General features: G+C 45.9%; 1 protein-coding gene across 1 annotated transcript in view; it reads right to left on the reverse strand.

The window, feature by feature from the left end:
• The window catches only part of WDR27 (WD repeat domain 27), a 124,786-nt gene that overhangs the window by 16,147 nt on the left and 97,208 nt on the right, over positions 1 to 11,431 (reverse strand). The window lies entirely within an intron of this gene.

Below are 11,431 nucleotides of genomic sequence, written 5' to 3' on the forward strand. Positions count from 1 at the left end.
GCAGACAGTACCCACTTGACCTGGCTTCAATGGCTGGATGATCAGAACTCATCTAGAAGAAGCAAGAAGAGGGGGTAAAAAGAGTAACCTGCTACAATTTGATGAACTTTACTTATACTTATGGACACAGTAGCTCAAAAAAGGGAACAAATCTTTACAGTGAGGATCACTCCCACCCTCTCGGTACAAAGGGTTGACAGGGATGGGCAACTTAGACATTGGGTACCCAAAGTGAGGGGGCTACAAAGGCAAGAAGTGACTAGCTTACAAGCTTTCAAGAGGGAGCCTAGTTCCAGACGGGGCAGAGGAAGGTAAAATCTCCACTGAATGGTTTCCAATCTGTTAGGACAGAGCTAATGAAAGGAGATGGGGATAAGACTCTTGTGGTACAATAGTGAATAATTGCTATCAGGACTTATTGTGAGGGTCGGAAATGTAAAGGTAGACATTTTGTAACAAAAGAAGAAGAGTGATTGATATTGCAGTCCAGGAGTGGAGGTCCCTGGGACCATCAAGTGAGAAGAGCAGAGAGCGGGACCCTACCCAGAGAAGCAGTGATGCCAGAGATGGAGGCAGAGACGATGATGTGAAGAGATGGAGCGGCTGGAGAATCTAGATACAGAGAGGGAGAGGGGCTGTGTGCTGACGGCAGGGGGGCAGGCCTGTGTGGTGTACCCTTTGGTTGTTTAATGATGTATGCAGGGGACTGTAATCATTGCAATGAAACAAAATGTGATAGGATGAATGTAAAACTGATATTCTCCCATGTAAGCCTACATACTTCACCATAAAAACTTTTTTTAAAAAAAATTTTTTTTTCAATGTCTTCTGACATTCATTTTGGTTTTTCTTTCTTTCCTTTTTAATGATCTTTTGCTTTCTTTCTGTATGGTGTTCTTGTGTGATCCCACACAACTCTTCTGGTCTTTGGTCGTTCGTGTCTAATGTATCAAATCTACTTGATGTGGTCCTAGATTCAGATGGGATATATTCAAGGTCATATTTTAGCTCTCCTAGACTTCTTTTTGGAGTCCTGGTATGGCGCTGTGGGCTAATGCACTAGACTGCAAAGCCATTTGAACTGCAAGGTTGGCAGATGAAGCTCACCAGCTGCTCCTTGGAAACCCTATACCGGGTCGCTATGGGTCGGAACTGACTGGCGGCACTCAAAAACAGACTTATTTTAGTTTTCTTCCACTTCAGTCTGAATTGTATATGTGGAACTGATGGTCTGTTCCACAGTCTTCCCCTAGCCTTGTTTTAGCTGATGATATGGAGCTTTTCCACCATCTCACCCTATAGATATAGTCAGTTTGATTCCTGTGTATTACACCTGGTGAGGTCCATGTGTATAGCCATCTTTTATATTTTTTTGTAAAAAGGTATTTACAACGAGAAAGTCATTGGTCTTATAAAATTCTATCATGTGATCTCCAGCATCATTTCTATCACCAAAATCATACTTTCCACCTACTGATCCTTCCTTTTTGTTTCCAACTTTTTTATTCCAATCACTAGTGATATCTCCATCTTGATTGCATGTTTGATCAATGTCAGACAGAATAAGTTGGCAGAATTCTTCAATTTCATCATCTCTGCACATTTAGTGATTGGCGTGCAAATTAGAATAATAGTGGTAGTAACTGGTTTTCCTTGAAGGTGAATGAATACTATCGTACCACAGCCAGCACTGCAATGCAAGATAGATCTTGAAAAGTTCTTTTTGACGATGAATGTGATGCGGCCTAGGATATTACTCTTCATGAGATCCAGTTAATTTTTAACAACTCCAAGTTTCCTAGATTTACACTTTATTGTTGTTGTTCTGTGCCATTGAGTCTGTTTCAACTCATAGCAGCCCTCTATAGGGTTTCTGAGGTGCAGCTGGTAAGTTTGAACCATGACCTTATGGTTGAAACTGACCTTGGGGTCCATTGCATTAATCCTGTTCTGATTATTAATGGATGTTTGCAGCTGTTTCTTCTCAATATGAGTTGTGCCCATGAGCAAATGAAGGTCCTAAAACCTTTACTCCATCTATGTCATTATGGTCAACTCTACTTTGAGGTGGCAACTTTTCCTCAGTTTTGAGTGACTTCCAACCTGAGGGTCTCATCTTCTGGCATTGTATCTGACAATGTTGCATTGCTGTTCATAAGTAACGAAACACTCAGAAGCAGTCTGCCTCTCATCCTTCTGTCTTAGTCTGGAAGCTCCGCGGAAACCTGTCCACCAGGGGTGACCCTGCTGGGATTTAATTACCGGTGGCATGCCTTCCAGCAGCACAACACCAAGCCACCACAGTACAACAAACTGACAGACGAGTGGTGGTTCACAAGTATATGTTGTTGAAAAAAGGTATTTGAAACGAAAAAGTCTTTGGTCTTACAAAATTCTACCATGCAAGCTGATATGAAACATCACTTCTATCACCTATTTTGCAATTATTGATCTTTCTTCTCTGTTACCAACTTTTGCATTTTAATCAGCAACAATTATCAATATATCTTGGTTACATGTTTGATCAATTTCAGGCTGAAGAAGTTGGTATAATTCTACAATTTCATCATCATTGGCTTGTGTGGTTGGTGTACAAATCTGAATAATATTGGTATTAACCGGTTTTACTTGTTGTTGTTAGGTGCCATAGAGTCGGTACTGACTCATAGCAATGCTATGCACAGCAGAAAGAAACACTGCCTGGTCCTGGGCCAACCTCACTATTGTTGCCATGCTTGAGCCCAGTGATGCTGCCACTTTACCAATCCATCTCACTGGGGGTCTTCCTCTTTTTCTCTGACCCTCCACCTTACTAAACATGATAGCCTTCTCCAGTGACTGGTCCCTCCTGCAATATGTCTGAAGTATGAGACACAAAGTTTGGCCATCCTGGCCTCCAAGGAGCACTCTGGCTGCACTTCTTCCAACACAGATCTGTTGGTTCTTTTGGCATCCCATGGCACTTTCAATATTCTCCTCCAACACCATAACTCAAAAGCATCAATTCTTCTACGGTCTTCCTTATTCACTACCCAGCTTTCACATGCATATGAAGTTATTAAATACTATGGCTTGGGTCAGGTGCACCTTAGTCCTCAAGTTGACATCTTTGCTCTTCAACACTTTAAAAAGGTCTTGTGCAACAGATTTGCCTAATGTAATACGTCCATCACTTGATTTCTTGACTGCTGCTTCTGTGAGTGTTGATAGTTGATCCAAGAAGAATGAAGTCCTTGATTCTTAATAAGAACGTTGTTAATTGGTCCAGTGGTGAGGATTTTTGTTTTCTTTACATTGAGATACAATCCATAATGAAGGCTGTGCTCTTTGATCTTCATCAGTAAGTATTTAAAGTCCTCTTCACTTTCAGCAAGCAAGGTTGTAGCATCTGCATATAGCAGGTTGTTCATGAGTCTTCCTCCAATCCCGATGCCATATTTTCTTTGTATTCTTTCACCATACTTACTCAACCTGTATGTTGAGCAAATAATCCGAGAAGGTGGGTTTTACTTGTAGGTGTTTAGCTATTATCCTATCAGACAGCATCGTACTTTAAGGTAGATTATTAAATGTTTTGTTTGACAATGAATGTGATGCCATTTCTCTTGAGTGTCATTCCTGGTATAATACACCATGACTGTCTGATTCAAAATGGCCAATACCAGTCTACTTCAGCTCACTCCTGCCTAGGATCATGACGATTATGCATTCCATTTCACTTTTGAAGACTTATTTTCCTCAACTCATACTTCATACATTTCATGTTCTGATTATTAATGGATGTTTACAGGTCCTCTTCCTCATTTTGAATTGTGCCCAATCAGCAAATAACCGTCCCAAAGGCTTTCCCCCATTTGTGTCATCATGGTCAACTCTACTTTGAGGCAGTAGCTCTTCCCCAGTCGTATTTTAAGTGCCTTTCAACCTGAGTGGCCCATCTTCTAGCACTTTAGCTGACAATGTTCTGCTGCAATTCCTAAGGTTTGCAATGTCCAAACAATCAAAAGCGTCCATCCTTCCTTCTTCCTAGTGTGTCTTAATCTATAAGCTCAGCTGAAACGTATCCACCACAGATGACTTTGCTGGTATTTTCAAAACAAGTGGCATAGCTTCCAGCATCACAGCAACACACAAGCCACCACAGTGTGACAAAATGAGAGATGAGTGGGGTAGGATTATGGTTGGATAGACAGACACACAGGTAGAATGGGTAGGTAGATAGGTAGAGAGAAGGTAGGTAGGTAGGTGAGTAAATCAAGAGAAATAGTTCTTGTTATTGGGTCCATTCCGAACCATCGCAACCACATAGAGGGTTCCCAAGGAGCAGCTGGTAGGTCTGAACAATTGACCTTGTGGTTGGAAGTGCCACTGTTGTTGTTAGGTGCCATGGAGTCGGTACTGACTCAGCAACCAGATACACAGCAGAATGAAATAGTGCCAGGTGCTGCGCCAATCTCACAATCATCGCCATCAGGCCCCTGCGGCTGCCAGTGTCCATCCATCTCACTGGGGTCTTCTTCCTCCTCTTCGTCTTGGACCCTCCACTTTACCAAATATGATAGCCTTCTCCAGGGTCTGGGCCCTCCTGATAATATGTCTGAAGTATAAGAGATGAAGTCTGACCATTCTAGCCCCCAAGGAGACTCTGGCTGCGCTTCTTCCCACACAAATCTGTTTATTCTTTTGGAAGCCCATGGTACTTTCAATAATCTCCTCCAACACCATAACTCAAATGCATCAATTCTTCTACAGTCTTCCTTATTCACTGTCCAACCTTCTCAAGCATACAAGGTTACTGAAATATCACGGCTTAGGTAGGCACACCTTAGTCCTCAAACTGACACCTTTGCTCTGCAATAGTTTAAAAAGGCCTTGTGCTACACATTTGCCTAATGCAATACATCGTTTGACTTCTTGACTGCTGCTTCCATGAGTGTTGATAGTTGATCTGAGCAAATGAAATCTTTGACAATTGCAATCTTTTCTCCATTTATATAAATGTTTATTGGTCCAGTGATGAGGGTTTTTTTCTTTACATTCAGATGTAACCCATACTGAAGGCTATGATCTTTGATCTTCATCAGTAAGTATTTTAAGTCCTCTTAGCTTTCAGCAAGCAAGTTTGTACCATCTACATATCACATGTTGTTAATGAGTCTTCCTCCAATCCTGATGCCACGTTTTTCTTCATATAATCAAGGTTCTTGAATCATTTACTCAGCATACAGATTGAATAAGTGTGGTGAAAGAATACAACCCTGTCACACACCTTTCTTAATTTTAAACCATTCAGGGTTCCCATATTCAGTTCAAACAACTGCTTCCTCATGAGCACAATGAAGTGTTCTGGAATACTCATTCTTCAATGTTGTCCATAGCTTGTCATGATCCACACAATCGAAAGCCTTTGCATAGTCAATAAAGCACAGGTAAACATCTTTCTGGTATTCTCCACTTCCAGCTAAGATCTATCTGACATCAGCAATGATATCACTCATTCCACATCCTCTTCTGAATCTGGCTTGAACCTCTGGAAGTTCTCTGTTAATATATTGTTGCAGCTGTTTTTATATTATCTTTAGTAAAACTTTGCTCACATGGAATATCAATAATATTGTCCAATGGTTTCTACATTCCCACTGGGTGTCCTCTCTTTGGAATGGGCACATAAATGGATCTCTTCCAGTCACTTGGCCTGGTAGCTGTCCTACAAATTTCTTGGCATAGATGAGTGAGTACCTCTTGTGCCACTATCAGTTTGTTGAAAGATTTCCATTTGTATTCCATCTAGTCCCGGTGCCTTGTTCTTTGTCAGTGCCTTCAATGCACCTTGAACTTCTTCCTTCAGGATCATTGGCTCTTAGATAGACAGGATAAACTAGCAGATATGTAGGAAGATGGATGATGATGACAGATGGAAGACAGACACAGAGACAGACAGCATCAACAGGCAAATAGATAGGGAAGTAGATGATAGGCAGACAGACAGACAGACAGGAAGGTAGATCATGATAATGAAGGCAACAGATAGATAGCTGATGGGTAGGAAGGCAGGAAGGTAGGCGAGCAGGTAAGAAGGACGATGGGCAGGTAGGGAGGTAACTGCTGTCCACTCCATCTTGTGGTGACCTCATTTAGGACAGTGAAACAATGACGGTCCTGCATTGTTTGCATGATTGCCAGCATGTTTGAGTCCATTGTTGCAACTACTGTGCCGTCCAGACTGCCCCGAGGGTCTCCCTGACCTCACTGACTCTCTACTTTACCAAACCTGATGACCTCCTTCCCAGACTGATCCCTCCTAATGGCGTGTCCAAATCAGGTGAGTCGGGCAGTGTTCTGTTGTGATCCACAGGTTTTCACTGATTGACTTTCAGAAGCACATCAGCAGGTCTTTCTTCCTGTTTTAGTCTGCAGACTCTCTGAGACCTGCCCACCCTGGGTGAGCCAGCTGGTATTTGGAATGCCGGTGGTACTGCTTCCAGCATCACAGCCACATGTGGTCCGCCCCAGCACACCACACAGACAGACCGCATGCTGAGACTAGCAAATAGCAGCGAAGGCACCACTGAGAGGGAGATGCACAGGCTTACACAGACTCCTGGTGGGGCACTGTGGGTAAGCACAAAGTCAGTGGTTCAAACCTACCAGCTGCTCCTTGGAAACCCTATTGGAATGGACTTGGCAGCATGGAAGAACACCGTGCACATATAACGGAAATGCATACGATGAATCAGATGCAAACGTGTCATGAGGAGGAAAAGCAAGTAGTCGAGGTGAACAGCATCCTGCAGGGGTTCAGCACACTAACCTCGAAGGCCGACGTGGGCAGGCTGTGAAAGGGGCAGGCTGCCCAGCAATACCTGCGTCCATCATCGCTTCCCCTCTTTCAGTGAGAAGGTGGCCGGCTCATCAGGCCAGCACCAAAGTAGCCACCACCAAGCAACTCATCGCCATGCTGGTGACCCCGAGTTGCAACACCTGATTTTTTTGTGTGATATTAACTATTTTACTTTTTTACAAAACTATTGAAACGTTTACCCACTTTTGAGTCTTTCCAGTTATCATTGTTGTGGTTGTTAAGTGCTGCTGAGTCAGTTCCAACCCACAACAACCTATATGGGGTCTCCAAGGGGTAGCTGGTGAGCTTGAACCGCTGACCTTGCGATTCAAACCAACTTCGCAGGCCAGAGCATGAACCCTGAGTGGCACCCCAGGACTTCAATACAAGACAGCTGTCCAGTGCCCCTACGTACCTCATCCAGAGACGGGGAAAAAGAAAAACAGCTGCTCAAGTCTGAAATCATAAAGGAAAAATCCCTAGAGGACATGATGGTTGGACACGTGAAGGGCCCACGAACACATGCGAGGACCTCCTGAGATGGATGGACAGAGACTGAAATGTAGTGACCACCCTGAGAGGACGCAGGACAGGGCACGGCTCCGCTCTGCTGCACACAAGGTCACCAAGAGTCTGACCGATGACAGTGCATGATCCTTAAATCACTACAGAGTTATGTATTTTCACCCTAAAAATAAAATCCTATTGTAACACAATTTAAAAGCATGAAAACAGGCCACCACTGCACTGTCTGGTGAGCGTGGCACCTTGTCAAGGCAGTAGTAACACTGTGTCCCACGTAACAACAGGCCCGTGGGAGTCATTCTCAGAAGAGACCACCGTGCCGCCGGTGAGCTGGGAGTCCCCAGAATGGCATCAGTGGAGTGGGACTCATCTGGTTGTCCTGGTGACTAAGCTGAAAAGAAACGAAAAGTGCCTGCTTGTATGTTTCTGGAAATGTGGCGTTGCTCGTGTGCTGGCTCAGAGGGCAGCCTGTGACTTGCAGGGTTCATATTGCTGCGGTTACTTTGGGCACTTGAATGTACATTGCATAACAAGAGAAACATCTAAGAGACATTTAAAAAAGCAAGAGATTCAACACAGTGTGCCCCCAGCCACCTCACTCCTCCTTCGCTCATTCCATTGTGTGCTATTCAGAGGTTTATTTCAGGAAGTAGGACCAGTCATTTTCCCATAAAAAACCTCAGAACTATTTTTCCAAACATGACACCTCCCATCCAAGAGCACACCACAAGCTCCACAACGTCACCATCCTGCCCCAAGGCCACGTGGACGCCAAGAACAGACACTCAGGGCTCTCAACAGCCAGACCAGACTTTGGAACCAACGGATCATGTGCTGACACCTCCGGAGATGGGACTGAGGCGAGCCATGCCCACGCCAGGTCTCGCCCCACCACCCCACTTGGGAGAGTGTCCTCAGCACCACCTGCAGGGCATGCCTCACATGCGAGGATGCACCTCAGACCACCCACCCTGGACCCTCATCCCTGCCACCGTCTGTCCCCCAGATACAGCTGCAAACAGGAGCCACAGCAGTAGGCGGCAAGCGAGGGGTCAGTGTGTACCCAGAGGCAGCGCAAAAGAAAGGCCCTCGTCATCTGCTTACCTAAGAGTAACAGCCAAGGACATGCGTGGGACCCAGTTCTCCTCGGACACAGATGGGGTGCACTGACTCAGGACGTATACCCAGGCTGTCAGCACCCCAAGTAACGAAGCCTCCCCGCCCAGTCCAGACCCAGCAGATCGGACATGGAACCTCGTCCCCAAGGCGGTGGGACATCAGCAGTGTGTCACTAGGAGACTGCAGCAGACGCCAACCAGGCTCCCCGGTGCTGTTTCTCCTTGTTTACCGAAATCTCAAGATAGCACTTTAAAGTCGGAAGAAACTGTTTATTTACAGATAATCTTTTTTAAAGCTCTTTCAATTTAAGAATACAGGAAAACAAAACCATTTAAAATCCCAAATAGCAATTTTATGGCATTATCTGCAAATGTTTTGTATAGGCCATCTCTGGCTATCTCGGAGTCCTTGTGTGGCACTGTAAGGTAAGCCCTGGACCACTAACCACAGGTCAGCAGTTCAAACCCAGCAACTACTTCTCAGAACCCCTATATATAGAGTTCCTGTGAGTTGGAACCGATTCAATGACAGTAAACGACCACCTCCACCCTGTGTTCCCTACTTTGAACAGCAATCAAGAGGGGCCAGTCCCTGGAGAAGGACATCATGTGTAGTAAAGTGGAGGGTCAGCGAGAAAGAGGGAGCTACTCAAGAAGACTGGTTGGCACCGTGGTGGCAGCAATGTGCTCAAACACAAGTGTGAGGTGGGCGAGGACGGGCAGTGCTTCGTTCTGTTGTGTGTCGGGTCACTATGAGTCAGAACCAACTGGACAACACCTGAAACCTCCTCATAAAAAGGCACTCTTCCCCCTCAAGGAATTCTTTAAAAAAAAAAAAAAAAAAAAGAGCTTTTCCTCTTGGTCATCTGTCTTCCTGTGACCCACAACCAAGGTCTGGACTTTACAAGAAACCCTACACATCAAGGGGTTAATTTGAATCAATGGTGCTCTGTGGAAAGACCCTTTCTGATTAGTAGAAAACTGGTAATTTGTGAAAATTCCGTAACAGGCATTAAAGTAAGGGTGTGTCCCAAATTCCTATCTGGGATTTCAAATGGTTTTATTTTCCTATATTCGTAAATTGAAAGAACTTTTTAAATGATTATCAGAAAATAAACAGTCTCTTCCGACTTTAAAGTGCTGTCTCGAGATTTCCAGTAAACAAGGAGAAACAGCACGGGGAGCCTGGTTGGCGTCTGCTGCGGTCTCCCAAGGGTCAATGCCCCCACAGACACCAGTAATGCAATGGGCTTCACAACGGTCGTGGAAAATCCTCTTTCCATTCTACTTTCTAAGACCACGTTGAAGCCCCTTGGTTTACCCTGGTGCTCTTGTGAACACACAAGCACAGATCACTGCGAACCCGCAGTAATTACTCAAACGTCAGCTGCCACGGAGTCAGCTCTGTAACATGGTGAACAACAGGAATAAATGTTGCCTGGTCATGACGGGTTATGGAGTGGACCACTGTGACCCACGGGTTTTTCACAATAATTCACCAGCTCTTTCTTCCTCATGTCTCTTAGTCTGGAAGACGCACTGGCAGGAAACCACCCGTCTGACCCTGCAACTCCCCTCAGCATAATTCACAGCAAACCCTAAATGCTGCCAGCCATCGGTCTTGGAGGTTAGACACAGACAGGAAAGCCACAGTAACAGCCCTGGGTCGGAGACGAGGAAGGCGCCCAGAGCTCGCCCAGCCATAGACATTACCAGGTCTGTGTTCATGACCAGAGGCGGTAGACGTGCTGAGGACAGGATTGGGTCTCCACTCCCGGCATCAGCAATGCAGCAAATCCCCAAACATGGTACGTTCACCCTGGGAGCTGAGGCAGCCCCCACTGAACACCCAACACCCATGGCTGTCCAGTGCCAGGGTCACATGGGACGTCCCCTTCTGTCCTACCCAGGGCCTCACCTGAGCCTCAACCTGGCCTGGGTCCCAGAGGAGGTTCTCCAGTGAGGGAGTGACGTCCGCCCTTCCTACACCTGCCTCAAAGGTCAAGGACGCCTTCACATGCTAACAACACACTGATGGCTTCCAAATCTAAGCCTGGACTGGCCTGGCTCCACTTTCCTGTCACCTCATTTATCATTAGGACACCTTTCCTGTGGGGATCCCTGCTCTGTCCTGTCCCAGAGGGGGGACCCTGCTCTGTCCTGTCCCACAGGGGGGACCCTGCTCTGTCCTGTCCCATGGGGGGACCCTACTCTGTCCTGTCCCACGGGGGGGACCCTGCTCTGTACTGTCCCATGGGGAGAACCCTGCTCTGTCCTGTCCCTGCTCTGAGCACTTCATAAAAGGAGCAAGTGCTCCTTCCTTCACGGAGCTCCTCCCATACCTCTCTATCATTTCACTTACAACACAAGCACAACTTGTGTTGGCAGTTCGAATCCACGTAGAGGTGCCTAAGATGACAGACTTGGCCACCTTCTTCTGAAAGCTCAGCCTTGGAACGCCACCAATTGGAATAAACTCCACAGCAAAAGACTGTTACAATATTGTGTCACTACAGGTGCAAACGGTGAGCCCGCTCAGTCTTTTACCCAGAGGCTGGAGTTCAAGTCCACCCCGAGGCAGCTCAAAGGAAAGGCCTGGTGATCTGGTTCTGAAAACTCAGCAATTTCAAACCCTGCGGCACACACCGTGTACATGAGTCAGGTGCTACGGCAAGTACAAGGGCAAAGATGAAACTGACGTTCTCCATGGACTGTAACCTGTCACCACATCAACAGATTCAACCGTTCCACAGTCAGGAAGGTGATGCGGGACCGGGGTACGCCTGAGTCAGAGCCGGGACAGCATCAACAACAAGCAAGCATACAAAATGTCATTTATTACAAGACAGGATTCAGGGAAAGCAAAACAAAATCAGCATTAGAGAGAGAGAGGGCAGACTCACTTAGGTGTATAACCCTAAAGGGAGAGAGGGCAGACTCACTTAGG

This window comes from Chrysochloris asiatica, unplaced genomic scaffold, assembly GCF_000296735.1.
Source record: "Chrysochloris asiatica unplaced genomic scaffold, ChrAsi1.0 scaffold00361, whole genome shotgun sequence".
Taxonomy (NCBI): Eukaryota; Metazoa; Chordata; class Mammalia; order Afrosoricida; family Chrysochloridae; genus Chrysochloris; species Chrysochloris asiatica.